Source organism: Solanum pennellii, chromosome 8 (genome assembly GCF_001406875.1).
Source record: "Solanum pennellii chromosome 8, SPENNV200".
In the NCBI taxonomy this organism is placed as follows: domain Eukaryota; kingdom Viridiplantae; phylum Streptophyta; class Magnoliopsida; order Solanales; family Solanaceae; genus Solanum; species Solanum pennellii.
The window spans coordinates 23,139,833-23,152,697 of record NC_028644.1 but is presented as its reverse complement, the minus strand read 5'-3'; positions in this window follow the sequence as shown (position 1 = coordinate 23,152,697).

Below are 12,865 nucleotides of genomic sequence, written 5' to 3'. Positions count from 1 at the left end.
AGGATCATGAACCTCAATCTGTTATAGAATGTCGACAACGAAATGATTGGCCAAAATGGCAAGAAGCAATTCAATCAGAGTTGAATTCACTTGCCAAGCGTGAAGTTTTTGGACCTATAGTTCAAACACCTAATGGTATTAAACCTGTTGGTTACAAATGGATTTTTGTGCGAAAAAGAAATGAGAAAAATTAAATACAAAGGTATAAAGCACACCTTGTGGCAGAAGGATTTTCTCAAAGGCCTGGCATCACTATGAAGAGACATACTCACCCGTTATGGATGCAATAACATTGCGTTATCTCATTAGTTTCACAGTCCATGAGCAACTTGAAATGCATTTGATGGATGTTGTTACAGCCTACCTTTATGGATCACTTGATAATGAGATATACATGAAAATTCCTGAAGGATTTGCGATGCCTAAATCATGTAATTCAAAATCTCGAGAAATGTATTCAATTAAATTGCAAAGATCATTATATGGTTTGAAGCAATCTGAGCGCATGTGATATAACCGTCTTAGTGAGTATTTAATTAAGGAAGGTTATACAAATGATGCAATTTGTCCATGTGTCTTTATAAAGAAAACAACATCGGAATTTGTTGTACTTGCTATTCATGTTGATGACATAAATCTTATCGAAACTTCAATAGAGCTTCAAAAGGAAATTGATTATTTAAAGAATTAATTTGAGATGAAAGATCTCGGAAGGACAAAATTATGTCTTGGTTTGCAAATTGAGCATTTGACAAATGGTATTTTTGTTCATCAATCAGCCTACACAGAAAAAGTGTTAAAAATATTCTGTATGGATGAAGCGCATCTATTAAGTACTCTAATGGTTGTTCGTTCACTTGATGTGAATAAGGATCCATTCCGACCTCAAGAAAATGATGAAGAAATTCTTGGTTCTGAAGTACCATATCTTAGTGCAATTGGTGCACTAATGCTTGCTAATACTACAAGACCTGATATAGCTTTTGCTGCTAACTCGTTAGCAAGGTATAGTTCGGCTCCTACTAGGAGACATTGGAATGGGATCAAACACATTTTGCGATATCTTAAAGGGACAACTGATTTGGGCTTATTTTACTCTGTTAGTTGTAGCCCAAATCTTGTTGGTCATGCTGATGCAGGATATTTATCTGTTCCACACAAAGCTCGATCCCAAACAGGCTATGTGTTTATATGTGGGGGGACTGCCATATCTTGGAGATCTACAAAGCAGTCCATCGTAGCCACTTCATCTAATCATGCTGAAATAATAGCTATTCATGAAGCAAGTAGAGAATGTGTGTGGTTAAGGTCTATGATACATCTCATTCGAGAGAAATGTGGTTTGGAATGTGATAAAATACCTACTACTTTATATGAAGATAATGCAGCATGCATAGCACAACTTAAGGGAGGATTCATAAAAGGAGATAGAACAAAGCATATTTCACCGAAGCTTTTCTATACACATGAACTTCAAAAGAATGGTGATATAAATGTGCAACAGATTCGTTCAAGTGACAATATGGCTGATCTATTCACCAAGTCTCTACCAACTGCAACTTTCAAGAAGATGGTGCACAAGCTTGTAATGCGAAGATTCAAGTCTCTGGATCGATGTTCTCATTAGGGGGAGTGAATACGCGCTGTACTCTTTTTCCCTTACGAGGTTTTGTCCCACTGGGTTTTCCTTGTAAGGTTTTTAATGAGGCAGCCTAGATGCGTATTAATGATATGTGTACTCTTTTCCTTTACTAGAGTTTTTATTTTCTTAAAGTTTTTTTTAGTAAGGTTTTTGATGAGGCACATCATCTATGAATTAGGCATTCAGGGGGAGTGTTATAAAGTATTTGTATTATAGTGAATGTCTATCATGTGGAGTCCTTTTTAGGATATGATTAAAGAGTCTTACTTGGGGACCAAGTTAGATTTCTCCTATATAACATAGGAATTAATTAAATGGCAAAATATTAATGTATATTTTCGTGTATATATTATTTCCTATATTCAATAGCCTAATGCATTGAACTAAGTGTATATTTATATTCTTGTACAATACTAATGTAGTAAAAATATTTGATTGAAGGATATTAATGTCATTTAATATTTTATGAATATTTTGATAATTCAACTTTTAAAATACTTACTTTTTACTAATTTTATAGAAGGTTTTTTTTATGGAAAGGGAAAATGACAAATAAATTTATGATTACAATTTAATTTTTAATTTATAAAATATCTTATAACTTTTTTATTTATTATAGTGGTAAAATGACAATTCAATTTTAATTTCTGGAGCTTTTCACTTTTAGTAATTTTTTGAAATTATTTTTTATTTATTATTTAATTATAATAATATGATGATAAGTTAGGAAAATGAAGAAGTGTAGTAAAAAGTTGATTTTAAATGGAAATATATTTTTTCCCTCAAATTTTTGACATTTTTTCAATTATTTTCCATTTATTATATGATGTATCAAAAAGTTATTAAAATTACTATTAATTATTTTTTATTCATTAATTCTTCAAATGAATCTACGTTACAGGTTCTTTGCATTTGCTTAATCTTAACTATCACTAATTGTGTTTCACTCTGTTTAGAAAAATTTGAAATTATTTTCATTTCTGTTTGGAAAATACACCAAACCATAAATACTACTTTTTTGTTCTTAGTTCTGACTCATGTCATTCCAACAACCTATCTACATTTTATCAATTCTTCATTTGTCTCATAATTATATTTGTTTGCTATGATGTAATATTATTTACCTTGTTTTTGCTTTTAAGCAATTTATTGATATATTATAATTTCATGATAATAATTTGTTTAAATGTTCTTTCTTTATTACTCCTATTTAGAGAAATGCGAGTTTGGAAGACGAACAAAGGCAAAATCGTAATTTTAAGTTTACTCCATCTTTAAATCATTTCAGAAACTAATAAATTTCTCTATAATTTCTAGAAGCAATCACTCCACGTCCTCTGTACACCTCTTCCTCATTTGAAGGTAATTTTCCTAGGTTTGCATTGTCCCTCCATCTCAATACACTTTTTTTTTGTGATTGAATGTTAAATTTTTCATGTGCTTTCTTCTTTTCTGGCTTGAATTTCTCGGTATGAGAAGACTTTAAGGTAATCTACTTTTTTTTGCAGGGGATAATATTTTTACAAGTTTTGGCGAAGGAGTTTCATATTTCACTACTTCTTTATGTTGTGATACTTTCCGCACTCAAGGTATTCGATAATATGCCTGATATCACTAACAATATTTTGTTATGTTTCTTTTTTCATAGATTTTCACTATATTTCTCTATATTATGCACTCATTGAAAGATGCATCTTCATGATAAAATAGAGAGATATTATTTCTTTGATAACAATATATCTACTAGATATTTTATATGCATGTTACAAGTTGTTCCTGTTTTCAACATGTATTATGCCTTTTTGATGTATTTTGTGTGGATTAACAACTAATTTGAGGTGGATAATGCACCTAATGTATTTAATAATATGTTTGTCAGAGATGGAATCTAAATTTTTGTATTCTGTTAATTTTGAATGAAACATGTAAAACAATTAAAAGTGTGCTTTTTCTCAAGTTCTTAGTTAGCCAAGATCTGTTTATGAGTTTTTTAAATCCTCAAGTAAAGTCATTATGCTCATGTAAAGATGTATAATATTTCAAATGTTGCAGTACACCTAATATGACTCCCAATATATTTTGAATCTACAATGATGCTTGAAAATAAAGCTTACTTTTATATTACCCTCTTTTACGATTAGACCACAGAAGAATCACATAACAACACTTAAAGTACGAGTAACCGATTGAAGTAATAACATGTTTTTGACACTTTTTTTAGTAACTATCACTTCAAAAACATATACTCCACTGTCAGATTTTGATTGATGGAGAAACATGTGATAGCAAAATACTTTAAATAAAATACTATTTCTGCAGTTTCTCTATTTTCTTTAATTTAAATCCCCACACCCCAAAAATTTCTACTATCAATCAAAGGAGTTAAGTTATATAGCATGTTGTATAGGTTATAGCATTAGTTTCAAAGTTATTAAAGTTACATTTTGGTAACTTTGATAATGCAAAATGAATATTTATATGCACATGTCAACGCAATACATAAGAGATGCAGAAAGAAAAGGAGTGCGCTGGGGAGAACATGAAGAGTCTCAATAGGGATTAACATAATTCATAAGCCTTCTGTGTTCCTTTTTGACAAACTTATATTTAATCTTCATTATCAATTGTTTTTAACATTGTTTAAAAAGTGAAATATGTAACTAGAAGTGGTAGCATAGTCATGACCAACCTCTAACAAATTGCACATGGCTGGTCTGTGAGGTGCACAAGTCGCTTTTCATAGTGCAATAGTTGGGAGAACTACACTAGCCTTGTAAGAAGGGTTTATCCTCTTTCTCGATTTTCAACTAATTTAATTTTTCAGATATGCGTATTGTTGTGTTCTTCATATAAAAAAAAGTCAGTGATGTATCTACCTTTTTTTTAAATCCAAATACAAGAAATTTCTTACTTTTGTTCAAAAACTTGATGGGAATGTGGTCCTTAAATTTCTTTTAGGAAGATTCTCTACTTGAGAGGTTCCATTCAAGATATCATTGTAGCGCTTGGTTTATACAGGATCTGGTTATACTAGATTAAGGATTCTCAAATGACCTGACAACCTACTTATGAGATATGAGTACTCAAAATTTTGTCGTTGGGCAAATTTTCTCAATTGTCTCTTTCCCTTCTTAGTATGTTATCTTGAGCTTAAAGTTATCTAATACTCATATTTTTTATTGTAATTGAGGATTCACATAATAGTTCTTGAGATTTTCTTTTGCTAATTTAGGAGAATGACAACAAATATATTTGTTACTCTCTATTCCTTACTTTAGTAGTATTATAATGTAGTCGTAAGTTCTCAAATTTTAAATGTATAGTACTCTTTGTTGCTTCCCTACTTTATCATTTGCTCTTTTGCTGGCATATTTTTCTAGAAGCTCTGCTTTAGAGATATCTCTTTTGAGCTAAGGGTTTATAAAATAATCTTCTGTAAACTCCCAGTGCACAACACATGAAGAAACGGAAGCCTCAATGGTAGACTTATTAGGGAGTTTGATATCAATTATCCCCTCTCGAAGACATCCATCCCTTCTCATATACATTCATCCCATTAAGTAATGTATTATTAACAATCCATTACATGTGTGTCCGCAAGTTTCCTAATGTATCTGAAATGTTATAATTTTAAGGGACTTTTGTAAAATTTTTGTGAAGTTGCTATATACGTTTCTGTTGCAGGAGATGAATCCCAATAGTACTGTGAACTCTTACCAAGCTAAAAGACGAGTCATATGAGGAGGTTGAATGTTGAATTTACAACGTATGTTTTGGAACAAAATAATCATCCTTTTATTTCTTGAAATGAATGCTAATACTAAAAGAATGTATGAAGTGCATAAATCACATGCAAATAAGGGCTAATTACATCTTATTCAGGAAAATAACGGAAATTAATTAATCCTTCCATAATTCACCCAATCACATTTAAATCATGGCTAATAAATCCCTCATAACTCATAAAAAATTCAGAATTATAAAATAGTTCAAGCAAATCGTTCAATAGTGATGAAATTGTTGTTGGAGACAATATATCCTTTTCAGATACATAGCCCTTTTAGATAAATAACAGTGGGTATATGTATCGATTACTAAAATACAATTTAAATTTTCATATTTATCTATTAGATACATATTATGAAGTTTATGAATATTGATTTATGCTTGAAATTATTGGAGTAATGTATCAATGAACAATAGNATCTATCAATGAACAATAAGATTTGTACACGATACATAGAACATATGAAACTTATAATGTACTTGATGGTTGAAACATAAATATGATAATATGTAAATACACAAATATCAACCAAATACATTAGAAACTTAAACATTGGGTAGAGAAGGTCGTGTAGTAGCACCGTCAAAATTTTTCATATTTATATATCATATATTATTATAAGTGGGAAGCTCCTAACCTCAAAGTTGAATTACCATTTACCCTTCACTTAAATATTTTTTCTATTTTTTAAAATGTAAAAATATGTTTAATAAATAATTAGATAATAAACATTAAAGTAATAAAGATAAAATTAAAGATAAATAGTCATTAAAACAATGAAGTTCAAACATTTCAAAACATCTCTTATTTAATTTTAAGTTAAAGAATTTGAAGAGTTCCATTGATAAAATTATATACAAAACATAAGAAATCAAAGTATTTTGGCCTCTCTCATATCTCATAACCCAATCCAGAAAGGGGTTGATTAGAAAATTATGATAACTCATTGATTCATCTGGTATCTAAATATATGATTCGTTTCTAAGTTTACTAGATCGAAAATTTAGAACATTCAAAAACGTATAGGCCCAATGTCACATTCAGTAAAGATTTATGATACGTGTATAGGATGTACTCAATGTGTCCGAGCCTGCCCCACTGATGTATTAGAAATGATACCTTGGGACGGTTGTAAGGCTAAACAAATTGCTTCTGCTCCACGAACAGAGGACTTGTGAACTGATTTATCTCACAAAATTCTTCTTCAAATTTTTCATGTTTCTTTTGATCAATAAATATTAGACATACATGTATATAGATAGAACTAATATTACATGTTTTATTTCATTCTTTTCATCGAAAATTTATGTTTTTAACGCAACAGGTGATAAATAATTCTAGAGAGTTTTTCATTTGGACAAAAAGTCTGCTCAACGTTCATGAGGTAAAACAAACCTACTTGTGTGAGAAAGAATTTGTATGTTGTTTCGTTAATTTATTGACGGTAAATTCTTGGAGAATATAATATCTGAATTAGAATTTAATTATTTCAGTGCATTCAATGCATTCTCGAAGAAGGTTAAAGGCGTCATGGACATTTATTTGTTGTTTGGTAACTATTATTTTTCATTTCAATGTTGCATATTTTTACTTATTTCATTGTTTGTTACATTCAATTTTTCGGTTGAAGGAAGGTAAATTGACAACTTTTTCTTGAATAATGGCAATGAAAAAGAAAATAAAAATTTTCATTTACATGTCTGATGTACAAATCTTCTTTTAATGATAATGTTGTTATAACAAGTTGATTATCATGTAGTGAACACTCTAGGTTATTGGATAAGAGAACTGAATAATTCATGTAATTAGTTTTTTCTCATAATTAAATCTACAAAAATTAGCATGCATTATATTTTTTGTGCTTTTTTAGAACTTATAAATGATTTACTACTTGTATGAAAATAAAATCATGGTGTGATTTCATATTTGTAAATAAATACCCCCTAATAACGAATGAAGAGGAAGCGTTGAAGAAGAAAAACGGTATTGCTAAATACTTTTATATTGTGCAACTTTATGTTTTTATTGATTAAATTTAGAACTTATTATTTCATTTATTCTATCTAGAAAAAAAAGTATTTGGATAAAAAATCTCATAGATTCTTTATACTCATTTTAAGGAGTATATACTCCTTTTAATTTATAAACATAAAACAATATTATTAATAATCTTTATACTTTTTTAAAAAAAATGTGTATTGACTGATATACGCAAACAAGCGGAGGGCGAGTTCAGAAATTATTATTATTCTTATTATAAGTGAGAAGATCTTAACTTTAAAATAGAAATATGATTCTACCCTTTTACTAATTTAAATATTATTAAAGAAATAATTAATAAAATATTACTTAAATAATACTTATATGGTATTAATCCATTATGTTTCCAGGTAGGATTAATTAGAGAAATGTTTAATTTGTTTTTTATTCTAAAATAGAGTTCGGTAGATGAAGTGTTTCGTAACAACAAAAGACAGTAAATTATATCCGAAATATCCTTTAACATTAAAGAACAAAAATGTCCTTTGAAGTACCATACATCTTAATATGACACATATTTAGATTTTAGTAAGAAACTTTACATATTCTCAACTTTAAACAATCTAATTCTCATAGACGTTATGTATATCATCAATTTTTAGATGACTTTTACAATTCCAAACTTGTAACTATAAATACCAAAAGATTATCTTCAAAATCACTTTATATTAATGCATACCTTAGTTATTCCGATGTATAATTGTTGATGAATGATTATTGGTGGATGTAATTACACTGACACATTGTTCAACACAATTACTTTTTGTTGATGCATACGCTTTGTTATTCTAATGTATAATTATTGATGGATAATTATTGACGAATGTAATTGTTCATCACATATGCAATAAAAAAGAGATAGATTTGTTTATGCTTTTGTTAGTTATTGAGGAAGTTCCTCTATTCTTATAAAATAGAACTATTTCTTTCTTTAATTTTTGTTATTTAAAAGTTTTAGAATTCATTAGCTATTTTATTGTTTTTAGTCTACTCTATTTCATTTTATTTTCGAATTCATTAGCTAATTGGTGTTACACTCTTTCTCATTTGATTACTTAATTTTATGAATAACTATTTATACATATTGTGACTGTATTTAAATAATTTACGAATATTTATACTAAGTAGCGTGCAATACAAATATATTTTCTATTCTGAAATTCAATTCTTTAAGTATGCATACATTTTGTAGTAATTACATGGGACAAACGTGCAACACACATTTTCAAAATCTAGTTAGATACATAATTATGAACATGATTAATACTTGTTTATGTTTAAAATGATTGGGGTTATGTCTCAACATTAAGATTTGTATTCGATACATCGTACACAAAAAATTATAGTGTATCTGATAGTTGAAACATAAATATGATACATGAGTAAATACATAAATATCAAGCAGATGCATAAAAAAATTAAATCTTAGGTAGAGAAGGTTGTGTAGTAACACCCTCGATTTCCCCCAACTTTATGACGCTTTTGCAACCGGTGATTTCGAACTAGAATTAGCACCCTTTTATAATTTCACAGTCTAGAATTTCTTCATCACTAAAGGATTCTTGCGGTGTTTGGATATATTTTCAACAAAATCATTTCTATCTGAACCAAATTGACGAGAAATAATATCTTCATTGCTGGCGGATACATTACATTAGTATATTGAAACTATTTTAATTCAAAATTCTTATATATTGAAAACATAATAGATGATGAATAAATTCCTCTACCTCTTTTTAGAATTTGAAACTGATGATAAATTCTAGAACAACATATTTATAATTCAAAATTGTTGAGTTAGAAGAAAAGACTAATACATTGTGAAATTGTAGACGTGATTTTGGGGGATTTAAGCATGGTGTATGGAGAATGAGAAGGATTTATTTGGAGGTGAAAAGACAGACAAGAAAAAAAAGAGAGAAGATCTTTTAATTAAATTAAATGGTAGAATTTTTTTAGAGATTATGCTAATTTAAATTTTGTGTATTTGTAAATTTTTCAAAAATTAAATTTGGATGTGAACCAAACTAGTGAAAGTTATCCTCCTCATGAATTTGATGTATCCCTTAGCATGTCAAACAAAACATTCCAGTGATGTGAAATGTTTCTCGTCCAATGAAACTTTACCTAAATAAGACGGTGAACAATCAATTCGCATTGATAGTACATCTTATTATATGAAGATTCCTTTCTATGCCTTCTTGAGTTCCTCCTCTTCTATAGCTCCCACATAATAATAGCAGGGTTCACCGCTAAAATATGTTAAATCTTTGTATTTTATTTTAGTTCACACCATTTGATAATCGTATGTAAATGCAACACTTTAATATCAAACCTTTCACATGAAGCATACTGCCTCAATAACTTTTGGGCTATGTGGGCTATTACAAACAACTGTGTCATTGTCTCCATTTCTCCCTTTACACAAAAAGAGTATTTGGAGACTGTTCGTAATTAGTGACAATTCTTTTCCTCCAAACCTCCGAAGAAAGAAAGCAATTTTAAAAGAAAGGCCTTTTATCCTTAAATAGTTCACCCACTCCAAATTAGCTTTACAACTTCTCATAATATGATATGTTGACTTCATAGTAAAGATCCCTTTTGAATTTTCCATACACTATGCCTTGTCAATATCCTCCACTTCAAGACATGTTCGATATTATCGATAATATGTGCAGTCATTTAAGGTCATACACATTCCAGGAGCTTATTAAGATTTCGTTGTCCGTTTATTACAAATTCATTCATTTCAATTTCCTTTTCTCATGCCATCTCCCTTTATGTGAAATATAGAGCTCGTTGCTTTGTTTAATTGTCAAACCAGAAGCTTGAATTTCAACTTATGCTGCCAGCACATATCATATTTTAATTCTTCCCTTGTTGCAACCATTTTACTCCAAACATGAGTTGCGGACACTTGTAGGATGGAGTTTTTTGCAATATTTATTTTCCATGTATCTATTCCAAAGTGAGGCAGTCAGATTTATGAAATTCCACCACAACTTTGCAAAAAGAACACTAGAAATATCATGCAGTGGTGTAATTCCAATTCCTCTCTCTAATTTTTTAGGGAAACATATTTCCTCCAAAACTACATGATGCTTCCCTTTTAGACTTCATGTGTTACCCCAAAAGAATTTTACAAATGTCCTGTTCAATCCTTTAAAAATGCTCGTCTCTTCTGCCCCTAATTTGAAGTTGTTGGGCCAGCAGACCCAATTTTCTTCAATCTATCATAATAGAAGTAGAACAACTTTCACATAAAACAAACATAAAAATTATATTTGTATGTTATTGCAATAGTTTGCATAAATATGCTCCTTTGCAAATTTTATTTTTGCTATGGAGCTTTTGATTTGTATAATTTGCTACAGATATTCAATTATATATAAATTATTCAGTTTTGTATAAATTCATTTATACATTGTAATTTTTATAATAAGATCTGTATTTGTATAATTAGAAGTGTATAGTACCAAAATATATGTATTTATATTTCTATATACATTATTCTCTCGCTTTATACAAACATAAACCATTTTATACAGTTTATGCTGAAATTCATAAAATGACTAATTATATACTGAAAATGGGTAACTGTATACAAATCAGATGGCAAAAAAAATGAATGTTTGTTGCCAATCACAATAAAATAAACTATGGCTATAACATTTAATTCTAATTAATAGCTTGCTATTTCATACAATTTTCCCATCTAAGTAATTCAGTATTATAAGACTGTTGCTGCACTTTGTTTTGGGCCTGCTCCATTTTCTGCCATGTATCCGATATATACAGTTACCATGTATCAGTGAATACTGCATGTTTTTGTCAATGTGTACAACATGTATCTACTTGATTTCCTGCACTTTTTTTCTTCCAAGACCTGTATATCAACCTCCAAATTTATATCTTTGCTTCCATTTCGCTTCACTTGACCAAAGAATCGACTCGAGGGGAGAGTTTAGGGCCTCCATGGCCCCTTGGCATGCAAATAAGGAGATGTTGAGGCCAACTAGACTCTCATGGAATTTTACAACAAAGCAAAGAGAGGACTACAAATTCGTATATTATAAGAAAACATTTGCCAAAATAAGGCATACACGTAGTATTAACTCATATAATTAGTAGACATAAATCTATACACATTATCAATCACAAGCTAATAAGGAAGAAAACAAATAACAACAATCTTATAATATAAAAAATGGCAATTCAAAGAGAAAATCATCATGTCAACATTTAAATACTTGGCAGCTTGTAAGAACAAACAATTACAACCATTTTCGAGAGGTGGGGCTTTATACTAATCATCGATCTATTTGAGGTTAACAAAAATCAAGAAATAATATGATTAAACACAACTGGAAAGTACTGGAGCATGCTACTCAACTAGATATATTCTAAAACTATGACAATACATGGGCAAGATTTGATTTAAACATAGTTTAAACTAGATCAATAACGCAATAACATATTTCATCAGCAAGAGGAGTAAAAACATAGCTAATGCTAAAGCGAAAACTCAGTATCACTATAAAACAAATGATCAGAAAGAGAACAACGACAATATAATCAAAATCTGAAACTTCAAATAATAGAAACACGAGATGAAGATGAACTTAATAAAGGGAAAGGGATATTTCCTTTTTTCGAGTAGCGAATGCAACAACGAGCAAAATGAGAGCTTTCCAAGACCAAAAATTAGCTCAAATTTAACCCTAAACCTCTGTAGCCTCTTTAACTATTTTCTACGAATATTTTGTATTTATATTCTTTCTTTTGTCCCCCTTTCCTCTGTTTTCTTTTTCTACCTTCTCATTCTTAAATGCTTTAAAACAATAACCATAATTTACACTAAATTAGTTAATAGAAAGATAAAATAATTTGAGATGATTTTCATATAGTCATAAAATATACAAATTATAGACATAATTAGGGATAATGCACAAGTACCCCCTCAACCTATGCNAAATTGAACAAGTTTGATTGTTAATCTATATTGTGGAGAATAAAAATTGGGTTTCAACACCATAGGCTTTTATTTTTCATTGAGAATTACATTGAAGTCCCCTCCAACTGCCCAACGTAATACATTCTCTTTGAGAAATTTCTTCAATTTGTCTCATAATTCCAACCTCTCCAAAACAGTGATGTAATGACACATACTCTGTTGTTCGTGCCGAAATTCTTCCGTATTCTTTCTTTTGTCCCGTAACTCAGTCTTGTTTTATTGAGTCTTATTCGTTTTCTCTTTGACGTTACTTATTCTCTTAGATTTTCTTTACTCCACATTGCTATTTGCCACTAATTTGCCAACAATCTCCTTCTTTGGGTATAATTCAGGATGTTCTACATCGCATTGTTCCTCAATATTTCCTTGATATTATGTATGT